The sequence below is a fragment of the Neofelis nebulosa genome, chromosome 2, assembly GCF_028018385.1.
Source record: "Neofelis nebulosa isolate mNeoNeb1 chromosome 2, mNeoNeb1.pri, whole genome shotgun sequence".
Classification (NCBI taxonomy): Eukaryota; Metazoa; Chordata; class Mammalia; order Carnivora; family Felidae; genus Neofelis; species Neofelis nebulosa.
Genome location: NC_080783.1, coordinates 144,410,428 through 144,424,775, shown reverse-complemented (window position 1 = coordinate 144,424,775; position 14,348 = coordinate 144,410,428). Strand labels below are relative to the sequence as shown.

Genomic DNA, 14,348 nt, shown 5'->3' with positions numbered 1-14,348 from the left:
CTGGCCTTCAGCATCTTCCTGCCAGCCCCTGGTCAGACAGGTGTGTCCAGCTCAAAATCAGTAAAATCCTTCCCTATCCGCACACAGGCTGGAGGAACAGTGCTCCCACAGACCATGCTCATGTTACTACCTCCGTGTTGCACTACAATAATCAGTTTAGACGTTTGTCATTTACACACACACACACACACACACACACACACACACCCTGTGAAATCCTCAAGGCATTCTTCAAGGGCAGAACCTGAGTCACACTCATTTCTGCATGCTTGGGCCTAGCACAGAGCTGAACATCCACCAAGCAGTCAACAACTTTTCTGAAAGAATAAATAAAAGTTACTCATGAAATGTGCTTCAAATAATGGTTACAGAGTCATACTGTCATGGTTTTCTCGCCAAAAGGGGTGAGGGTGAATCTAGCAAAAAGAATGTTAACTTTCACTATCAAGTTTGACTTGAACTTTAAAACACAGTTGAGAAAAGCAGATTCCAACTCATGCTACCAAAACGAATGGCCGTGGCTGCTGGGAATATATGCTGGGGTGAACTCCAAGGTCACGCCTAGGCTTTGTGACCCTGATCATCACCCTCTGCTGTGTGTACAGCACAAGGCAGAGCAGCACTTATGCCACGTCTGGGGACCACACTAGGCAAACAAACAAACAAACAAACAACACACAGAAATTATTTTGTTATCTTTAACAGTTATGAATATACAAATAGATAAAATGTGAAAAAGCCTTTGGAGCAGGTTTTCCTTCTCAGGGATAAATAACAAAGATAAGAAACTTTGACCAAATGTTCTACCCTCTCTTAGAGCACAGAATTTTAAACACTTTTCATTTAGGCAAAGAAGTGTGTGAAAATCATCAGAAAGTACAATTCTAGACAAACTGAAGGAACTCAATATTTGCACATCGATTAATGTGAAAAAAAGCCTGCTTTTATTTTTTATATTCCTTGTCACACTTAATAAACAGACCCATCCCAAACACTATTAGTTTTTAACACTACTATTATAACCAAAGTGCCATGTACTACATGTACTACACAAATGTATTTCCTTTCAACTTCTACTTTTTATAATGGGCTTGGAACTGTTTTTGCTACTTAACTGTTTAATAAACCAGTATTTTGACATGATATGTCTATAATAATAAGATGTCAGAATGGCCGGCTTGTCAATACGGTGGTGAACTGAACTACATAATAAAGAGAATCACTGAGGTGACCAAGGGGAGCTAATTTAAAAAGTAGGCATAGCAAGAAGCCAATTCTCACATGATCTGAGTGCTGAATTAATCATTTCCACCTGCCAACTGCGGTCATAGATCTCAGTAAAGATTGCTGCTTAATCACCCTCTTAAAGTTAGTGAATTTGTAATAGCAAAAAACACAAAATGCACTGGTGTTCAGGCAGTGATTTAAGATGCGTTAAGCTTTATAAAAGGAGAACACCTGGATTCCCCCAGACCAGTACATTAACCTGAAGCTGGTAAAGAACTGTGAATGGGCATACAATGTCACCTTTTCAGCACAAAAGAGAAATCTGGAGAGGAGTAATTACTGAGGCATGGACTTCAAACACTGCATTTGTGTTTCTGTTGTTAATATGAATAACAGTGAGAATAGGGACAGCCATCATCATTGTTTTCCAAGGAAAGACATAGGCAAGTCCACGAGCCTTCTACTGGGTAAAGATTTGCCATCAGAAGAGATTCTGTCTAATTATCTAATTATTTCCATTTTAAAGGTGAAGAAGCTGGTGCTGAGAGGTAAAAAATTTTCCCAAAGTCATATGGCCAGAGAGTGGCAACGCTAGGGGTAGAGTGAATATCTCCCATTGTCCTTCACTTTTTTTCTCCCTACTTTCCCACTGTACCTTAACCTTCAGTGTTGGCCTTGAGGCCAAGAAGAGGACAGCAGCCTACTCTACAGGAGTAAGAGGCAGGAATGATTTTGCTCCTGGAAAAGAAAAGATCAGGAAGAAAGGAAGGGCAATGAGTTGTGAGCAAGATGATGGGAAGCTAAGCACAAGCTGGGAGGTAAGTGAAACTCCACAGGGATGGGTCAACAAGCATTTTTATGAACTGTGATGTCTACACTGCCAGCTAAAGTTGTGAGTTGCTTTGATGTAAATCCTCCTCTATCTCCTCTACAAAAGCTTTAGTAATGCTCACTGTAATTCTCATGAACGAATGCACTGTGGAACTCAAAATGGCGTTAGCTGCATTTCACATCTGAGCGAATCAGCTGTATCCCAGACCACATGTCGAATTGCAAAACCAGGAAGTGGACAGGGCCATGAGAACTTTAAAGCTCTGGCAGTCTGCAAAAATATACCCACTGTATTTCTACAAGTCACTGAATTAGCAGAGGTGCGACTAAATCATTCCTTGAACTCCAGGGGCTCCTGGTTGATATGTGGATTAGACCAAATTACTCTCTAAGGAAACTAAATTCTGGTCAGGGTGGAAAAGCCTTGGGAATTCTGTAAAGTCTGGTTTCTTTTGAAAACTCTAACAAAAACAACTCCTGAAGTTCACAGTACCGGCCCCCTAAGGATATTCTGGTCTCATCCAGCCAGGTTATGATTTTAAGTGGAAATGTTTTTCAAGGAACTTTAGTTTCAATGTTACATGGTCTATCTTGAGAAAGAGAGAAATAACCCAGAAGCCAAAGTGGGGAGAACATATTATCATTATGTGTTTTGGGAGCATTTTTCCTGAAAACAACAACAGCAACATTATTTTCTTTGATTGAATGTTCCACTATCTTTCAGAGGCATGGAATTTTAAATGCTTTTAATTCATGCAATGAACTCTGCCAGAAAAGCCTAATTGACAATAGAACAAATTCAGTTTGCAGCATTTACATTAGAGTCCAGTACTTTTGCCTATTTTCCTCCACACAATCAATTTTCCTTGAGTCCTGCAGTTTCAGGGTAAGACCTGTGATCACAGAAGTAAACAGAAAATTGCCAAAATATGCATACAGAATTTGGCATGTTATAGTTAAGTGTTTGAGATGGAATAATATCTTCTAAAGCCAGTATTGAAGACAGCATTAAAAGTAGTTCAATACACTTGTTCTAACTGGAAAGGGCTAAAGCTACAATAAAGATCAGGATACCTGGTAACAAATCTATTGAAGTTTCTCTCTATCTTCAAATACTGATTAATACCCTAAAGGAAAAAAGGGAAACAAAAACTAAAAGAAAAAGGAAAAGACCTAAGTCATAGAAATAATGTTCCTTAATTAGATCAAGAATGATCCTGTCAAAGGGCGCCTGGGTGGCTCAGTCGGTTGAGCATCCGACTTCGGCTCAGGTCATGATATTACGGTTTGTGGGTTCGAGCCCTGCATCAGGCTCTGTGCTGACAGCTTACTCACAGCCTGCAGCCTGCTTCAGATTCTGTCTCTCCTTCTCTCTCTCTCTCTGCCCCTCCCCCGCTCATGCTCTGTCTCTCTCTGTCTCTCAAAAATAAATAAATGTTAAAAAAAAAATTAAAAAGAAAAAGAATGGTCCTGTCAACATTTGTTTACAGATAAATCAACAGCGAGTGCCATGGCACCAACTAGCAATGGATTTTATGTCAGAATGAAACAAGTACAAATTCTAACCCAGACATTTTCAAGTTATAGAGTTAATACTATCCAGCCATTCATTTCCCAGTAATAAAGATACTGTAATCCTGTCAAAACCATACACATAGTCAGCAAATTTAAGGCCTGATAAACCAATTTATATTATTGGGAATTAGTGAATGTGTAGAGAAACAGAAAGAAAAAGGGATGACAGCAATTCATTTTCAATACAATAACCAAAATTGTTCCCCCTTTTGACATCGAGAAATATGGAGTTCTGCCTTCACATATGAAAATACTAACAGTGTCTTAACTTTTTATATATAATCTCATTTCTTATGAGATTTATGGGAATGAGGGAAAAAAGGTTCTACTCTGAACTTTACTCAGCGTATTAAACATGTAAGCTTTACATGTTTATAAGTACAGCAACAGCGCCTGTATTTAAAGAGAATTTCAAAGTATTACAAAGGCTTAGTTTCTCATTTAAATGCAGAAGGTACAAGTTACTTTTTCTTAATACACCTCTGAAGAAATTTTCCAATTCTGACCAAAGTCTGGAAGGTCCTAAAAGATACCAAGATCAAACAACTTAAGCTCTGTTTCATAATTCAGTCAAGTCCCAAATGCCTATTAAGTCAACAGCTGCTAGCGTTCTAATTCTCATTTTCAGCAAAACTACCATAGTCGACCATTCTGTTTCTGACTCATTCTCTAATGAGCAGTAAGTAGAACCAAAACGGGAAAAGTAGAAGCATGGGGGGGGGGGGGGGGGTGTGCATTACAAAATACTCAGACCTGGATTATAAATTTAAGTATTACAAAACTACTAGGATTTTGTAAGAATAATTAAGACTCCTTGCCATTCATGATGCTTGGGCAGAAATAAGAAACTTGATTCATCATAATGACAAATCTCTCTATAAAAATGCGATTAAAAAATTTTAAATTATACCTGACACACAATGTTACATTAGTGCACAACACAGTGACTTGACAACTCTATAGCTATGCTATGCTCATCCCAAGAGTACCTACCATCTGTCATCAGACAATGCTGTATCAATACCGTTGACTGTGTTCCCTATATTGTACATTTCGTCTCCATGACTTATTCATCCCATAACTGGAAGCCTGTATCTCCCACTCCTTTTCACCCATTTTGCCAAACCCCCACCCTCTCCCTGTTCTGCCAGCAACCTCCAGTTTGTTCTCTGTATTTACAGGTCTGATTTGTTTATTTATTCATCTATTTTGTTTTTTAGACTCCACATATGAGTGAAATCATATGGCATTTGTCTCCCTCAATGTGACTTATTTAACTTAGCATGATACCCTCTAGACCCATCCATGTTGTTGAAATGTCAAGATCACATCTTTTTTTATGGTTCAAGACGGTGTGATACACACACATACAACGGAATATTACCCAGCCATAAAAATGTGATTCAAAACAAGCAAATGTGACATATCCATACAATGGAATATTACTTAGCATAAAAAGAATAAAGCACTGATACATACTACAACACGGATGAACTTTGACAGCATATGTGAAGTGCAAACGCCAGACACAAAAGACCACATGTTGTATGATTATATTCATATGAAAGGTCCAGAGCAGGCAAATCCCGAGACAGAAAGCAGATTAGTCATCACTAGGACCTAGGGATAGGGGAGAATAAAAGTGACTGCTAATTGTTCTGGTATTTCTTTTTGGAGTGAAGAAAATGTTCTGGAATGAGACAGTGGTGATGGTTGCACTGCATTGTGAATGTACAAATGCCACTGAACTATACACTCCAAAAGGGCTAACGTGGTAGCCCTTGGCTAACATTTTACTATGTTTTCACCACACACCAAAAAAATGTGGTTTGAACTTACACATGGGATGAACCAGACTAACTCTTCAGTTTCAAACCTCACCTGGAAAGACTGTCACGTGATACAAAGAACTCAGTTTATCTCAGAAGAGCTGAAAGGTCCCATCAATCCTCAGGATTTCCTTCATCTAAGACAGTCAAGGCTAAGTCACACACTAAGCTATCTTCAAATGGGAACGTGTTTCCTATGCATTTTTTTTTCATTTATTCAAACAGCATTAGTTAGGCACCCTATGATGTGCCAGGCACCATGACAATTATTTCTATTAATGTTGACAAAAGAAGATGAGTAGGACACAGCCTATCTTTCACCAATTTCCTCACAGTCCAGAGGAAAGCCAGACACATGAAAAGATGATTGTAACACAACACAAGACTGAGATATGTCCAGGCTGTGTGGGGGAGGGAAGAGGATGTCAAGGGTCAGGAGAGGCAACAAGCAGGCAGGACAAATCAAATCCAAACTTCTATGTAACAAACAGCCAAAATCTGTCAACATGATTGATCTTCTGGTTTCTCCCCTCTTCCCAATGTCCAGAACTACTTGGATGGGCTGTATGACCACTTGTCAGAGATATTTTAGAAACAAAATTCACAAGCTAAGTATAAGCCTGACTGGATGAGCACTAAGACCCCTTCTGACCCTAGAGTCTAGGAATTCTGTGATTAAATTATTGAATACTTTGCTTGAGACTTTCAGAATCGCTTTATCCACTCCCTATTTCATTTCTTCCCTAAAGAAGTTTGCTTAAGTTTGTTTTTAAAAATCCATATACACATAGGGGCACCAGCGTGGCTCAGTTGGTTGAGTGTCCCCGACTCTGGATTTCAGCTTAGGTTATGATCCCAGGGTCATAGGATCAAGACCCGTGTCCACACCCAGTCTGGAGCCTGCTTAAGATTCTCTCTAAAATAATTTTTAAAATTTAAATAAATAAATAAATAAACAAACAAACAAACAAACAAATAAATAAATAAAATCCATATATTTAATAAGCAATACTGTAAAGTCCTCAAGAGTATTTCTCAGTAGTAATTATTTCAAAAGAAAATGATACTAGGATAGAGCAAATCTGTCAGGGAAGTGAGGAGAGTTATAAAGAGTTCAGAATCTTACTGTGGTAGGTTCTGATCACATCTGTCTTGGTGTATATATGTGAGCGTGTGGAAGTCTATTGTCTCCTGCTTAAGGGCCCAGACTCTAAAATTAGAAGTAGCTTTGAAAAAGCCATTATTCTTCAAAATTTATTAAATTAAATCCCCCTAACCTTAAAAGAAATCAGTGCAATCACGCAAAACTGTTGAAGTTAGATAATTTTTACTTATTACAAAGTTATGGTTAACTCAATGTGATAGAAAATTTTATTATTCTCTCAAAGAAAGATGATGAAACTCAAAATTTTCAGTCCATTACAGTTGGATAATATTGTAAAATATCCTTGTTTTTAGAATAGAGAAATCTGGGGCGCCTGGGTGGCTCAGTCAGTTGAGTATCTGACTTCGGCTCAGGTCATGATCTCACGGTTTGTGGGTTCGAGCCCCGCATTGGGCTCTGTACTGACAGCTCAGAGTCTGGAGCCTACTTTGCATTCTGTGTCTCCCTCTCTCACTGCCTCTCCCCCACTCATGCTCTGTCTCTGTCTGTCTCTCTCGGTCAAAAGTAAGTAACATTAAAAAGTTTTTTTAAAAAAGAGAGAAACTTGATAAAGTCAAAGTCATCATCAGATACCACCTCCTTAAGCAAACAAACTTTTTAACCTGGGCTAACAAGTAGCAAAACTATATAATTTGTGTTTCTTCTCCTATTAATTTTCCACTCACCATGGGAGGTTCCCAATAAGCACTGAGAAAAAAAATGTGGGTGATGTGCCAAGTAGATGCTGTCCCTCTTAGGACAGTTAATGACCAGATATTTCATGGGGAAGGGGGAATCTTATATCAGCCTCAAGCTACTCTAAGAACATCTTAGTGTCTGAAAGACTGCCTTTTGATTACTTTATGGCTTACTATGGAACCCAAAAAGTGAAATCAGCACAGGATGGACACTTGCATCAAACTCCCTGTGTTGAACCTCAGCTCCATTCTTTACCTGTCTGACCTTGTTTATATAAAAACCAGGATAACAGTACCTGCCTTTTACAGTTATTATGAGAAAGAAATGAGTTAAATTTTAATGAATTAAAGCACTAATATGCTTGCCCATAGTTAAGAATTTATGTACTACAGAAAGGCCTTCACCAGATTTTAGGAACGTTGCACAGTCATCACCCGAGGCATCACGGAAAGTTTCTCCTATAACAATGGATTACCTCAGCCTTCTCAAACCCTTTCCCTTGTGGAGTGCTCTCCATTCACTACTCTGGAACCCACTCCTACCAGAGCTCTTTATATAAAGTAGACGTACTGCTCTACTGTGGTTTGGAAATTCTCAAGGACAAGCTGTATGCAAACGCAGCAAATAAGACCTCTAAGTTCTGTTTAGAAAGAGGTAACGGTATGTATTAACATAATTTAATTATAGTTCTGGGTGCCAGGGTGGCTTAGTTGGTTAAGTATCTGACTCTTGATTTCAGCTCAGGTCATGATCTGAAGGTTCGGGAGTTCAAGCCCCCCATTGGGCTCTGCACTGACAGTGCAGAGCCTGCTTGAGATTCTCTGTCTTCCTCTCTCTCTGCCCCTCTCCTGTTCACAATCTCTCTCTCTCTCTTGCTCGTTCTTTTTCAAAAATAAAAACATTTAAAAAATAAAATCTCCTTTCCATTTCCAATTAAAAAAAATTACAGTTTCATTTTCATACGGGATCAAGTTTATTTACCTCACAGAAAAAAATGGCATGTCCTTTAAGAAGTTTTCTGGTTATCAGTGCCCTCAGAAGAAGGAAGCTCTTCCCAGTGAATGCTCCTGACCTCCATCCAAACGATCTTTCTCTTAGAGCACAGAGCACCTGCTGCCTTGTTTTACATCAACTTTGTATATATCAACCATCTAAGAGGAGGGTTTGGGACTTGTCCTTTTATTACCTCAGGGTCTAGTCTAATACCTGGCATTTAGTAGGTCCTACATAAGTATTTAATGATGAATGAATGAATGAATGAATGAATGAACAATCAATAAACACACTTTAAGGCATTATTTAATCTCTTCCAAGATCTATGTTTTCTTCCAAGTTGGCCAGTGTCCCCTGGAACTCGATCCTTTGGGTCACTCTGCTTTCCTTTCTAAATTACAGGCAGTTTGACCTAGTGTTAATAGCAGTGACTCAGAGCCATTTGGAATCTCAGTTCTCCACTTACCAGCCCTGGGACCTTGAACATGTTAAGACTCCATGGGCATCAGTTTCATTGACTATAATGTGGGGATAATACCTGTGCCTATTCCATCAGATGTCAAAGGATTAAACACGCCATATGTGGAAAGCACTTAAAACAGTGACTGGCACACAGTAAGTGCTCTTCTGAATGTAGCTACTATTACTTCTACCCTCTAAAATCATGGCTATTTTTTTTCCATTCTCTTGGTTCCTATGGAAAGAAGGTCTTGTCTATATTGCCCTCCACTGAGACGAAAGGTCAAAATAGCTTTCCTCACAGTCCTGCAAACACCAAACTGCTGGCATCCTTGGACTGAGCCCAAACCCTCTTCCTAAACCAACTTCTCCTCTCCAAGCACACACAAGCCCCATTAAGCTTTTCCTTTGCCACCACTCTTTCTTCCCCACCTGGCAACTCTATAATGTCATCAACCATCCTCCCTAAGTTCTTACTCATATCATTATCATGACCAACATCTCCACGGCTTACTAAACTCTGGCTTCAGCCAGCCTTGGAGATACTTCAAAGTTCCCTATGATTTGCAAGAAGGATAAGGGAGTTGCTTGTTTGGAAATAATACAACGTGTCCTGAATGAGATGCCCTATTTCCACGTATTTGTTTATTGACCACTCTCCGGCATGCAACAAGCTCAGTGAAGACCTCTACCAGATACGATACCAAAAGGTTGAGACAGCTGCAAAGGTTTCTGTTTCCCTGGAGATGGAGTTTCATGGAAGGCTAAGAATCACCACAGCAACCAGACTACAAAAACAGTCCGTGGGCTTCAGCCCCATAACTCTGGTAAAGCAATTTGTACTCCGTGAAAAGGCTGGGGCACAGAAGTTGAAAAATGATCAAAGTAAACACTGGTCTTCAAGCACCATTTTGTTGTGCTGATTTCAAGGCATCAAGTCACAGCATCAGAGTTCTGTTATGAAAGATGCACATCAAGTGCCAGGGATTTGCTGGGCTGAACTAACTGCTCTGGTGCGAAGGTCTAGAGATAAATTCATAGCACATTTTCCAAAACAACCATTTCAAATTTGCTCTGAGAGCAGACCAGGGTAAAAATGTATACCATCATATCAAGTTACCCTGCCCATGCTAGAACAGCTGTTGATCCCAACCCTGGATTTAAAAGACAGAGAAAGAGGGAGCGGGGGGAGAAGGAGGGCGAGAGGTTTTTCTGATAAAAACCTTAGACTTCATGCCATATTGACCTTACATGGACTAATTCCTTTCTATAAATTTAAGAAAAAAATAATCTAAACCTCATTTAACACTAAATAAGAGAACAACCTGTTCTAGGGTCTCTAATTTAATAATCTATGCTATAGTTTGGTGTTTGTTTGTTTGTTTGTTTTTAATGTTTGGGGTACCTTGATGGCTCAGTTGTTTAAGTGTCTGACTCTTGATTTCAGCTAGGGTCATGATCTCAGTTTGTGGGTTCAAGCCCCACATTGGGCTCTGTGCTGATAGTTGGGAGCCTGCTTGGGATTCTCTCTTTCTCTCTCTGCCCCTCCTCTGCTTGCACTTTCTCTATCACATGTACACGTGGGAAAGGGGCACAGAGAGGGAAAGAGACAATCCCAAGCAGGCTCCCCACTGTCAGCATAGAGCCCAACACGGGGCTCGATATCACAGTTCTGTGAGATCATGACCTGAGCTGAAAAAGCAAGAGTTGGATGCTCAACTGACTGAGCCACCTAGGCACCCCTATGCTATAGTTTAAAAAGCAAATAAGGAACTATAATTTATTACTTCTTTACTATATACAAGCAGCAACTATAAAGTATAGCAACTCAGAAACAAATTTCTTCAGGGATTTACAAAAGCCTTTAAGTTTTATTAACATTATTGCAGTTAATTATTAACTATGTTACTATAGCTTGAATACACAGAACATTTTATTGTATTGTATTGTAATGTAATGTATTATTTTAAGGAGCTCAAAGTGGTACACCTGAGTAGCCTGACAACATCCTCAAAAGGTAAGAAAATATATAATTTCTGTTAGCCAGAATTTATAGAAAATATCTTCAGAACTCAATTATACTGGCAGTACACAATGCATTCATAAACAAAAATTGGTAGGGAGAGATCTGTAACTCAAATTACCTTGAACAGAACATTAAGAAATTTGATTAGAACAATGTGATATGTGCACACACTTATCACGTTCCTCTCCTCTAGATGCATTCCATGTATAGTGCTACTTCCTGAACCTATTGTGGAGAGGGGGTCCCCTTGCACAGTTTCTGGGGTTTCAAACAAGATGCTCACTCAATCAGCAGGGAGTCAGCTATCCACAGGCCCCACTGGCCCAGCAGTTTGGATTACATAAGGAAGTAATTAGTAATATCTAACACAAATTGCTTCACAGGTAGGAATGAATGGCTCCACTTAAAGTCTTGCTGTGTCTTTTCTGGCTTCTCCTTGTTTCATCTCCAGGTTAATAGCTGTGAAGTTACTAAGCTAACAGGGAGAAAAGGTTCTTATTTCATATGTTTTGTGCAGCCATTTTTTCATTTGGCAGATACTAAATGGCTAGCTAGTATGTGTAAGGCACTTGGCAAATCAATCTTTCCCAAAGCATGGCGACAACTAAGAAATGTTAAGAAATAAGAAATTTTGGGGGGTGCCTGGGTGGCTCAGTTAGTTGGGCGTCCGGCTTTGGCTCAGGACATGATCTCACATTCCGTGGGTTTGAGCCCCACATCAGGATCTGTGCTTAGAGCTCAGAGCCTGGAGCCTGCTTTGGATTCTGTCTCCTTCTCTCTGCCCCTCCCCTGCTCGCACTCTGTCTCTCTCTGTCTCTCTCTCTCTCTCTCAAAGATAAATAAACATTAAAACAAGTTTTTTAAAAAAAGAAAGAATAAATTTTTATATATAGTTTATGTCTTCATTTTCATGGGTATTAAAAACATAGTTTCACGTTGAGGATGTTAGGGTAAAGCCAGTTTTTATTTTTTTTTAATTTAAAGAGAAATGCTGGTAATAATACAGGTAGTATATGAACTCAGCAAAAACTGTGAAGACAGAACACATAAATGTATTTTTGGGAAATGCCACTCTGTAAGGACTTCAAATGCAAAGTAGGTACAAAATTTGTTCTCAAGAAATTCACAGTTTAAAGGATGCAAAAAGATAATATACAGATGTAAATATGGGAGGAGAAAGGGGGTCACTTCACTGGGCCCTGAGGGTAAACAGGGCAGAACAGGAAGAATTAAGGGGACAAGGGCAGGGAGAGCCTCAAGAGAAATATCAAAGCAGGGGAGGGAACATGGAGAGGTGTGGGGAACATTTAATTCACATGAAGCTGAGGAAATGTAGAAAAGAATATAGAGAAATAAAATTGGAAAGGTAGACTGCAGCCAGATATCAATGGGCCATGAAAGCCAAGCTTAACTAATCAGTGAAGGCAAAGAAAGAATAGCATGTAATATAATTCACTGACCTGTGACCATGGCTTGCCTTCTGAAAAATAAAGGGTACATCTATTTCTGGCATATCAGGTATCACTTAATCACATTAATGCATTAATTTATTAAATCCACTTCAATTTGCTTCACTTATTTGCCCAAAAGAATATATATTGGTAATTGAGTTTAAAAAAAAAAATCCCATTTTGGATCCTGTTCCAAATTTTATATGGTGTCATTACTGAATTACCAAGGAGTATCTCACAAGGTAAGGAAATTAAACTTTACTCCTCAAATCCAAGTCTCTCGGGCCTAAAGAATTCATTCCCTGGGTTTGTTCCCAGCTCACAAGCCTTCAAGAAACACTTGATGAGTTTGGGGTATATTTTAACCGAAAAACAATCAAAGAATCAGAAACTACTCTGAGTTACTTGCCTTCAACACTTTTTTTTTTTTTTTTCTGTTTTTACTTTTATTTGCATGTATTTTATGCAGAATTTACTCCCGGGCCATAAGTTTTTGTTTCTTCAGTTTCTTCTGGGATATCTTTTTCTTCTGTGCAACCTCCTCTTCTGGTTTAGGAACAATCTGCTCTTTTTCAGTAAGGATCATCTCAATGTGGCAGGGAGAGCTCACGTATGGGTTAATCTGACCTTGAGCCCTGTAGGTTCTACGCCGCATTTTGGGGGCTTTGTTCACCTGGATGTGCTCGATGACCAGAGAATCTACATCTAAACCCTTCAGTTCATCATTATTCTCTGCATTTTTAAGCATGTGCAGTAAAAATTCAGCACTTCTTTTTGGGCCACCGACCCTGTGTCCTGCCCCACTGTTTGGCCTGGGCACACCTACCAACTCCACCAGTGTAGCATCAGAATGGCACACATTGCTTCTGCAAAGTGACATCTTTCAGATACTTGGTGACTTTTTGGATATGCATACCCTTGATGGCCTGGGCAGTTTCCCATGTGTTCTTAAAGTGAACACAAAGATTTGAACCTCTTGATTTGCATGATTTTGTCGGGTTTTCCGGGCCAAGTGAATAGCAAACCAGTTTCAGAGATCACCTCAGGCCGCTTATTGGAAGAGGAAGAGCAGTGGCTACTGGGAGAATTCACGCGCACTCCGCCTTCAACACTTTTTACAAGGAACAACTCACAGGGCCTGGTAACTCTGGCTCAGTTATATGCAAAAATCTTTATCTCCGATCCTTTGTTCTCTCCCGTAGAAGAAGTACGTCCAACAGTCCTTTATCTCTGCCTCTACTTTACCTTCCCTAAAGGAAAACAGCTCTGACATTCTTCATCCTAGGAATGTCTTCTTGAGACGCCCTCCTAAGTCTTCACAAGACCTAACAAGTTTCTAGTACAAACCTGAAACAGTTTGGGGTCATAATCTCTCCCACTTTTTGAAAAATCAAGTAAACTGTTGGTAAGCAATTCTGGAACGAAAACAGGATTGTCTGATTTACAGAAAATGATTTGTCTGCCGTCAGGGAGAGGCAGTTAATTATCCTTGGCTGAGAAATGGAGAAAAGGAACTTTCACTACTACACGACCACTAACAGTGATGGTTCCCAATCTTGTATTCCTTCCAGTGTGAGACTCTGGACATAGCATTCACTTGGGGGTAAGGAAAAGTTCTGCCGAAGAATCTTACTTCGGGATTCAGTTTCCTCATAAATGAAGAGGCTAGAACAAAGCCTAGTTATGTGAGCAACTGACAGTAACAGTCTTTATGTCAGATCCCTAGGAAGAGATGTAGCTGACAAGAAAAAATGGCCTGATGTGACTGAACCATCCGTTCAGAAATGCCAGGTCACACTAAATGGCTTGTGTACTCAATGAAAAGACTGACAGAAGTTTAGGTTAATCTGCCAAAGTAAATACAAAAGAACAAAACAGAAGATTTTTCCTCTTTCAAAAACTGAAAATATTCCAAAATGAATTTATTGAACTTTTCAGACCAGTGTGAACATGTCTTAGAGAATTTCTTTCCTACCCCACACCACATTTTTTTTTTTTTTTTAATTTTTACTTTAACTTCGGGTCAGTGTATGCCCTGTAGTCCTTTATGCTTGGCAGAAAGAAAACAAATCATGAAATACTCAAAGTTAATCCTAAGGGCAAATCAAGATTTA

General features: G+C 39.4%; 1 protein-coding gene and 1 pseudogene across 3 annotated transcripts in view; both read right to left on the bottom strand.

Annotated features, from left to right (window-relative positions):
- Positions 1-14,348, bottom strand: part of TGFBR3 (transforming growth factor beta receptor 3) — a 207,080-nt gene that overhangs the window by 83,203 nt on the left and 109,529 nt on the right. The gene's annotated exons all lie outside the window — the stretch shown is intronic.
- LOC131504386 (large ribosomal subunit protein uL22-like) lies at positions 12,670-13,163 on the bottom strand (annotated as a pseudogene).